The 8483-nt window shown below is 34.7% G+C and overlaps 1 long non-coding RNA gene across 2 annotated transcripts; it reads left to right on the top strand.

Annotated features, from left to right (window-relative positions):
- Nucleotides 1–213: 213 nt before the first annotated feature.
- LOC110776068 (uncharacterized) lies at nucleotides 214–7209 on the top strand. Of its 2 annotated transcripts, none has more exons than XR_008921743.1 (7): nucleotides 214–369; nucleotides 479–574; nucleotides 2289–2342; nucleotides 4118–4301; nucleotides 5191–5489; nucleotides 5582–5689; nucleotides 6886–7209. It is a non-coding gene; the product is annotated as an uncharacterized lncRNA (long non-coding RNA). The 2 variants fall into 2 exon arrangements; XR_008921742.1 differs by having other exon boundaries at nucleotides 5582–5670.
- Nucleotides 7210–8483: the final 1274 nt, after the last annotated feature.

Raw genomic sequence — 8483 nt, forward strand, 5'->3', positions numbered from 1 at the left:
ATGGCGTTGGGGTGGAAATTATTTTCCGTAATTTCTCGACGCCTTAAGGCGTCGAAGAATTTTTCGACGGCTATTTCTCGACGCCTTCGGTTGACGAGTCTTCTGGTGACCACTTTTGACGTCGAAAGTACACGTGCCTTGCACATGTTAACTTAATTGGACGCGCGATTAATATTTCCTGAAAATTAGAATTTTGCGCTTCCCAAAATATTTAGCAGTCTATTGAGCGCTAAAACAACAAATTTCCTTAACAGTTCCATCGCGCATATCACTCTCGCTCAAACCCTAATAAGCGAAAAACTCCCAAAAGAACAACTTCTCCTCTGCGAATCTGAAACTCTCAATTGTGTATTTGCCATTGATATTCAGGTGTTGTCTATGTTCTTCTAATTATCTGTTGTGAATTTCCTCTTATTCTTTTTCTTGATCTGATATTTTGTTTCTTCATCTTCTCCCTTTCATCATCCTAACGAGTCAGTGGCAAAAAAGGACTCAATTTCACTTCATGTGCTGGAATTTCGAAGGGGTATACTGCTCAATTTTATGCTAAAACTTCCGAGGTATTGTTGCACAGGTAGTAATTTAGTATATTAGTCTCGGCTATTACTTTGGGTTATTTCGTGTTTTGGGGTTAATTTGGCTGTTTTGATTCATCTGTTTCTCCTTGCTGTGTTGATATAGATGATAATTTCTTGTTTGTTGATTGTAAGATATCTGAGTTTTGGTAGTTTGAAGTTGTATGTCACAATTGAATTTTGTTAGGGTGATTGATAATTGCTATTTTCTAGAGTTAGAATGTATTTAGAAAAGAATTGGTGGATTGAAAATGGTTGTTTTTTTGGAGTTAGAACATACTTATAGCAAAGTTTGGAGGAGGAACATTGTTGTTTTTTTGAATTGGAAAATGGATGGAGTTGGTCAAGGTATTGGTGTTCTACAATAGTAGCAGAACCTGAAATAAAGGATAACCATTAAGCAGAAATGTTAACCATTTTCAACATTCAACAAAACAAAAAAAAAGATACAGATAGAACAATACGATTAGCTTAGGAGTTGGGGCTGCCTGGACTCTTCACCTTCTCCCATCACTTGCAAAAATAATAATAAAAAAAAAGAACAGTCCACCATGTTTGGTTGAGCTTGCCTGAATTGAACTGTGAAAGACAGGAGTTCAGATTCTGATAATTGGACAATTATGCAACTTAACAAACAATTTTATCGGTGGCAAATAAATTTAGAATACTTGGCCAGCTATCTTTTTCTTCCTTCTTGTTGCCTTTTGTCCTTTTTTAGGTATAGTTAGTATCTGAGGAGAATTGAGGGTACAAGGGGATGTCTGATGTTGCTACTAGAACGTTTTGAACCTATATTATTGACAGAAAAGACAGACCATAAAGACACTATCATGTATATTTGCAACAGAATGAGAGATAAACGACAGGTGCTAAAAAATAGAATGAGAGATAAAGGGCATAACATAGTTTAACATTGTTGAATTTGAGAACCATTGATACAGTGCAGGGGCTACAAACAAAATGAAAGATAAAAAAAAGGAAAGGAAGATTGCAAGGAAGAGACTTAAAATTTCACTAAGGGCGTGTTCTATTCAACTGAATTTGATTTATATGAACATGTTGGAACTAGTTAAATTAAACTTATCGGAACAAACTTATAGGAATCATATTAGCTTAACTTAAATAATACACCCTAAATAATCTCAATTTAAACAACAATCATCGAAGACGTTAAAATGAACTATTGACCTCATAATACAATTCTGTTGTTCAAGCCTTATTTATAAAATCAACAGGATTACAGCTATTCCAGTCAGAAATACTCTGTGGACGTTGTTGAACAATGTAGCGTACATACTCAAACCCATTAGAAGGATCAGTAATGTTCAAGGCTACTTCTGCAACACATAACATACAAGAGGCAGCTTGTTAGCAACATAAAACTAGGCATTTAAAAAATTTCAATATGAGAGGGAGTTTGAAACTGTATGTACATCACTAGTAATCCAAGTTTTTTACTGATCCTTCTGCAGTCCGTATGCCTTGTTGATCGTTGGTGTACCATTACCACTGATTTCTCTTCTGAAGTTTACGTATCTTGTCTGTCATAAAATCGGCTGCAAGTATGCTTTTCAACATTTTTTTTCCTTTTGTAGCTTTCTTCTTATGTCCTTCGGTTGCAAACATGGGTAGGATTAGTTAATAATTGTTAATTACCATTCGTTAGTTAATAATTGCTTTGTGGTCTAACAGTATTTCATGTTTACATGACAGTAGCGCGCTCTGAATGAATCCTTATCAACATATCCAGAATATTTGAGAAACAAAGTAAGTTCTTGTGTTCCGCATTGATCTGTTTAACCGGTACTGAATGTATTTGATAGACATATGACATGTTTTGACTAAGTAATTCTTGTATGATTATACATGTTGATTGAAATTTGTTTGATGAAATGTTTGTGTACGTGTGTTCCTTTTTCTCCCCTGCCTTATTCACTTTCAGTTTCTACTAGTTACTAATCCTTGAAATTGTTTCTTCGTCGGACTCCCATGATGAAGACTGTGACTGCCTAATTAAGCTAGCCTATTATAGACCGTGCTGTATTGGTTTTGACGGATGAGACAACCAGTTTTAACCAATTGACACGAACCATTTACCTCCAATCACTACTACAAAAGCCTACGTTTCTGGACGCCTGGAGCTCGACACCTGGGTATGAGCGTTGGGGAAAAAATTAATTTCCGTTATTTCACGACGCCTTTCGTCGTCTAGAACTCTCTCGACAATTTTTGGCGTCGAGAGTACACGTGAAACCCACGTGATAGCTGGCTACTCAGATAGTCAGATCTAATGTTAGCCTGCAACTTTCCGTTCTTTGGAAAATAAAAACCGCCTCGTTGAATAGCCCTCACCGCCTCTCACCTCTTGCTAAAAAATCTCAAATCTACTCTCTTCTCATTGGAATGTTAAGAGCTCTCCTTCACGTATCTTCCTCATTTGTGTTCTCCTTGTGATTGTATATCTCTTTTTCACCTTCAATCAATGGGTTTAGGGTCTTGTGAAAGGTAACATTATTTTTTTGTTTATTATTCTTTTTGCAATTTTCGTTCTGTTTTTCGGAATCTGATTTTTTATGGTTTTTAGGTATTTCTTTGTAGTTGAATCATGTTGTTTGATTTTCGTTCTTTTCATATATTTAGTTTAGATCTGAGTAATATCGAGTTCACTTTAAATTGGGTTTAGATTTGTTTATGTTGATTAGAATTTGCGATTATATCCTTAATTCGTGCTAATTTAGGGTTTTTAGGTATTTCTTTGCAACTGAATCATATTGTTTGATTTTTTTTCTTTTCGTATAATTATTTAGATCTGAGTAATGCCGAGTTCTATTATAAATTGGGTTTAGATTTGTCTATGTTGAGTAGAAATTTGCGATTCTATCCCTAATTCGTGCAAATTTTTTCGTTTTTGAGTGTTGTTGAAATTTTTGATCTTTTCATTTTAATATTCTGTCCTCACTGAAAGATGAAGTGTTTTGGATGTAAGGGACCTAATAAGTTTAACATTGTCAACAGAATAGTATGTACTAAATATGCTTATTGTTAGCTATAATTGAGTTGATTGCCTCTGGATCCATTGCATCTATGTCGTTTGTCTGATGTTGTAGCTTTAAATGACAGAGTACAAGAATCATTTTTCTTTCCAGCCTTGTACCGGCCAAATTTAGCCCACATCTATTGTAAGGCTAGTTTGTATTTGTTTCTTGATCAAAGTTTTTGAGTGTAATAAAAAGCACTAGCAAGAACCTAAGACTGGACAATTCGTGATGTAAGATCGGGTAGAAAATTTGATGTTTTGATTCATGTTTTTACATATATTATACATGTTCTTGATCAGTTTCTGAAAAGTAGTATTTTTGAGTTACTATTGATCTGTTATCAGTGTAATTTATTGTTGTGCAATATTGGTGATGTTATTATCTATTAGAACATTACAGACCCTTTGCTATAATTTATTGTTATTTTGTCTTTTAGGAGGAAAATGAATTTATTTGAATTTGCTTTGCTCTGTTCCATGGCACTGACTTTTTTCCGACTTTTAGGTAGTTAAAGAAACTTGTGTTTCTTCTGAAGTAAAACCATCTTAATCTTTGATGGTTTTGTTTATCGGGCATCGGTTGTGGACTACTCTGCCAAACCACCTGAGACTAGGATGCCTTTTCGTGCCTTTATTGATGCTAGCCTTATAAGGACACCTATCGCAACTGAGTTTTTGGTGCTTTCAAGGTATATTCTGGTTTTATATGTTGAGTTGGAATTTCTTGCCTTAGTGGTTGGATGTTTGGAACACCCATTGTTGTAATGTGAGTTTAAGTAGTGCCTGGCCAGTATCCATTAAATTTCATGTCTATTATTCCTAATTAGTCTTTACTATTAGGCCCACTATGTTCACGTCTTAAAAATTACACTAGTCATCATGGCTTGTGAGGCAGGGAGGTGTGTTATAGAGCAGAATTGTAACATTCTTTCTCAACCGAAGCTATGATTCTACATGGGTTTAGTGTATGATTTTCTGGTAAGAGTTATCATGAAAGGCTGAAATTATAGAGATAGATTTTTAATACAATAAACAGTTAACATCAAACATGAGCTTAAAAAGGGATTAAAAATTAGTTGATATGTAGTTCTGCCTACCTATTGAATGTCTTAAAACAAATCACAAATAAACATTATAACATGCTTCAAGCAGACTGTTTTGGAGTTCTCTGTGATAGAAGGGACATAACATAAAGCACCAACAAGAAGAACGCCTTCCGCAAATAAAGACGTGCTTTTCTTAGCTCCTGAAGTGCTTGTTTTGATGGATCGATGGTCAAATATTGTTTGGAAATCTAGTTAGAGTCGTATTTTTAATGGGAGAATACATATTTGTCATGCGCTTTAGATGCAAATACACAGAAGTTCTTATTCACAGTTTATGGTGAATATCTCAATTTTTAATTAGAATGTGGTGTAATGTTTTATGTGTTCATTACGAGTACTCTTGCAATGCTTGTTTTGGTGGTCAATTTTGTTTGTAGATTGATTCATGGTATATCTTGGATGTTAGTTTATCTTATACGGTATTCGTCTCGTTTAGTTCCGTTATTGATGATGTAAAGGTGAAACTTTGAAGGTTTTTGCTTTGAGGGATGCTGGGGAGTAGGCTGAAAATGCAACTGCTTATGTGACTTTGGAACCCTGCAATCATTATGGAAAAACTCCTCCCTGTTCTGAGGCTTTGATCAAAGCCAAAGTGAAGAGAGTTTTGGTTGGCATGGTGGATCCAAACCCCATTATTTCATCTAGGGGGATTACTAGGCTTCAAGAAGCAGGCATTGAAGTAGTTGTTGGAGTTGAGGAAGATTTATGCAACAAGCTCAATGAAGCATTTATTCACAAAATGATTTATGGGAAGCCTTTTGTTACTCTCAGGTAAAGCTTATTGTTTCGTTTAATTCACTACTACAAAACAAGGTGTTTCACTCTGATATCTTCGATTTTATCTTCTTCACAATGAGTCACAGTGGTGGGAACAAGACTGAATGTAGCTAGAAATTGCTGAGATTTTGAAGCGTATAATCCTCAATTGTCTGCTGAAATTTCTAGGCTAGAGGTACACGTTCTATTTTTGTGTAAGTTCTTTGAATTGCAGACATAATTGCTCCTTTCTTTTTTCTTGGATTCTGCATTTTTTTACTTTTTCTTACACTTCAATTTGTTCTAAACAATGGCTTGATTGGATTGCTTAATATGTTGCCTATCACACTTAAATTCTATGTATGTCTGTCAAAGTATATCTTGATGCTCCGTAAAAAAATTGAATTGTGCGCCTTCACTTTAGTAGTACCGTTGTGGGTGTGTACTTGGTATGTTAAATTAGTAGCCTGTGTACTTTATGTTCTTAATTGTAGCAAATTCTGTTAATTAATGAGCATTAGCGTTCTAATGGGTTTCAACTTTCAAGTTAACAACTACGGAGTATAGTACTTTGTGTATGATCTTAAGTCATGTGTTCTGATAGGTTTCAAATTAACAACTACGGAGTATAGTACTTTGTATATGCTCTTAAATCCTATGTTCTGATGGGTTTCAAGTTAACAACTATGGAGTATAGTACTTGGTTATATGTTGTTTCTGTGCTAAGTTTGACTTTATTTTCTCTCCCTACATTCATCAGATGCTGAACATGGTCTAAGACAACAGAATACTATGATGTGTTACATGGTTATATATTCATATGTGTGAAGAAATTAAAAAATGACAGAAACTAATATGATATTTTACATGGCTATATCTCACTTTGGTTTAAGATTGGTGTGTTCTTTCTTAGTTATATATGTTTTTTTTTGTTTCCATTCACTGCCAAGTTTTTTCAGTTCCTCTCCGAAACTCTTCTGCACAGTTTTTCGATCATGATGAGAAGTTGGCATTGTTCTACTTTAATTTACCTTAAAGATACTCTTGTTTGAACATCAATTCAACTGCTTCTTTTGCTGAACATCATATTGGACTTTATAGTAACCAACACAAATTAGCTCCACTATCTAAACTAGGAGAGTTTTTCTTTCTCATTCAGTTTTCACTGTGGACCACTATACTTAGTGCTACAATCTCCTGCGGTTTTTAGAGGCATTCAGTAATGGTGTTAATATTGATGTATTGTGCTTTCACTTTGCCAAGTGATTTAAGACTTTTTAAGACCAGATTTCCCGAGTTTTCGGCACAGCCAGCAGTCTAGGACCAGATTTCCCTGAGTTTTCTGCTCTTCAGTACTTGACTGCTTGTTACTTTTATTTTTACTTATTACATTTTTTATTTTGCTTTGTAGATCGTACAACGTGATAAAGGAGAAACGAAAGAATGAAGCAACTTGGAACACTTGAGTCTACTACGAACAATCGTCTATAAATATGTAGCTAGTTCCTAGTTACTTAATCTAGGCTTTATTTTCTTTTACGTACTATGAATTTTAGTTTTTCTAGGCTTTATTTTCTTTTACGTACTGTGAATTTTAGTTTCTCTAGGCTTTATTTTCTTTTACGTACTATGAATTTTAGTTTTTCTAGGCTTTATTTTCTTTTACGTACTGTGTATTTTAGTTTCTCTAGGCTTTAAATATATTAGTAATATAAATGTGTGCACGTACTATGAATTTTACTACTTATAGATGGTGATAATAAAATTTTATTATTTGCCAAAAAAAAAATTGTTGATCGATTGAAGATCAATCTGTCGTATATATAAATTCAAATCATTAATTTTGTTGCTTTAATTTTCATTTATAAACTATATATAGATACAAATTTGTATTTGGGTGAAAAAAGCTTACAAAATTTGGACGCATTATGTAATTAAGGTTTAAATTTTCCGCCACAATTCTTTGTGGACGACAATTGATGTCTAGAATAGGGACCTAGGAAGGCGTCGGCAAACAATTTTGAACCACGCCTAACACAGATCTTAAGACGTAGTAAGGCGTCGAGGATCTCGACGCCTAGTTAATTTATGGACGCTGTAAGGCGTCGCCAATCTCGACGCCCCAAAGACTTCCAAGACAGCTTAAGGCGTCCCAAATCTCGACGCCTAGTTAATTTGTGGACGTTGTAAGGCGTCGCCATTCTCGACGCCCAAAGATGTCCAAGACAGCTTAAGGCGTCCCAAATCTCGACGCCTAAAGGCGTCGCGAATTCTCGACTAAGATTTCCTCGACACTAATAACAGGCGTCGAGGGAAATTTTCTCGACGCCTATAGGCGTCGCTAATTAGCCAAAATTACGTCGCCAAAGCGGGAAATTCATTGATAACATGGCTTCCTATTTCTCAATGATATCCCATGAGCAAAACAATTGGTTGAATCTCGTAAAACCATTTAATAGAAGTTCATTGGCATGTTGTTTCCATTAAAGACCTAATTCCTCCATTTGTTTTTCATGTTGTACCATATTAACTTTGGTACTATTCACATAATCAATTGACCTATGTTTTTTATTCTATATAATGAAAAACTTAGTCATGTTGGGTCTTGTTCTCAACGCCTATTTTCAATATATCAGTGTTTTATGTTTTTAACTGATAAAGAGTTAAAGATAATAATGGTTAAAGTTGAATGTTTACCAAAATGTCTAGTCAAAATAGAACAACTGGAAGAAAAAAAACAGAGAAACTATTTGATTTTACACGACCAAAAATTGATTTTTACTCATAGGGTATGCGAGTCATGTGTTTGACCCACGTGTCTTATGTTAGAATCAAATGAGCCAAATTCTTTCTATGACTATAACCTACCCATAATTAAAATTATCTTGTCCCGGAGAGGGGGGGGTTGAAGGAAATAATGCCCTTGATCCAAGTTTGCATTTAATGCTAAGTCTAATAAATGCGGTTCAGTATTTATTAACAAGTTAATATTTCAGTGAGATCAAGTGA

The sequence above is a fragment of the Spinacia oleracea genome, chromosome 1 (assembly GCF_020520425.1).
Source record: "Spinacia oleracea cultivar Varoflay chromosome 1, BTI_SOV_V1, whole genome shotgun sequence".
Lineage (NCBI taxonomy): Eukaryota > Viridiplantae > Streptophyta > Magnoliopsida > Caryophyllales > Amaranthaceae > Spinacia > Spinacia oleracea.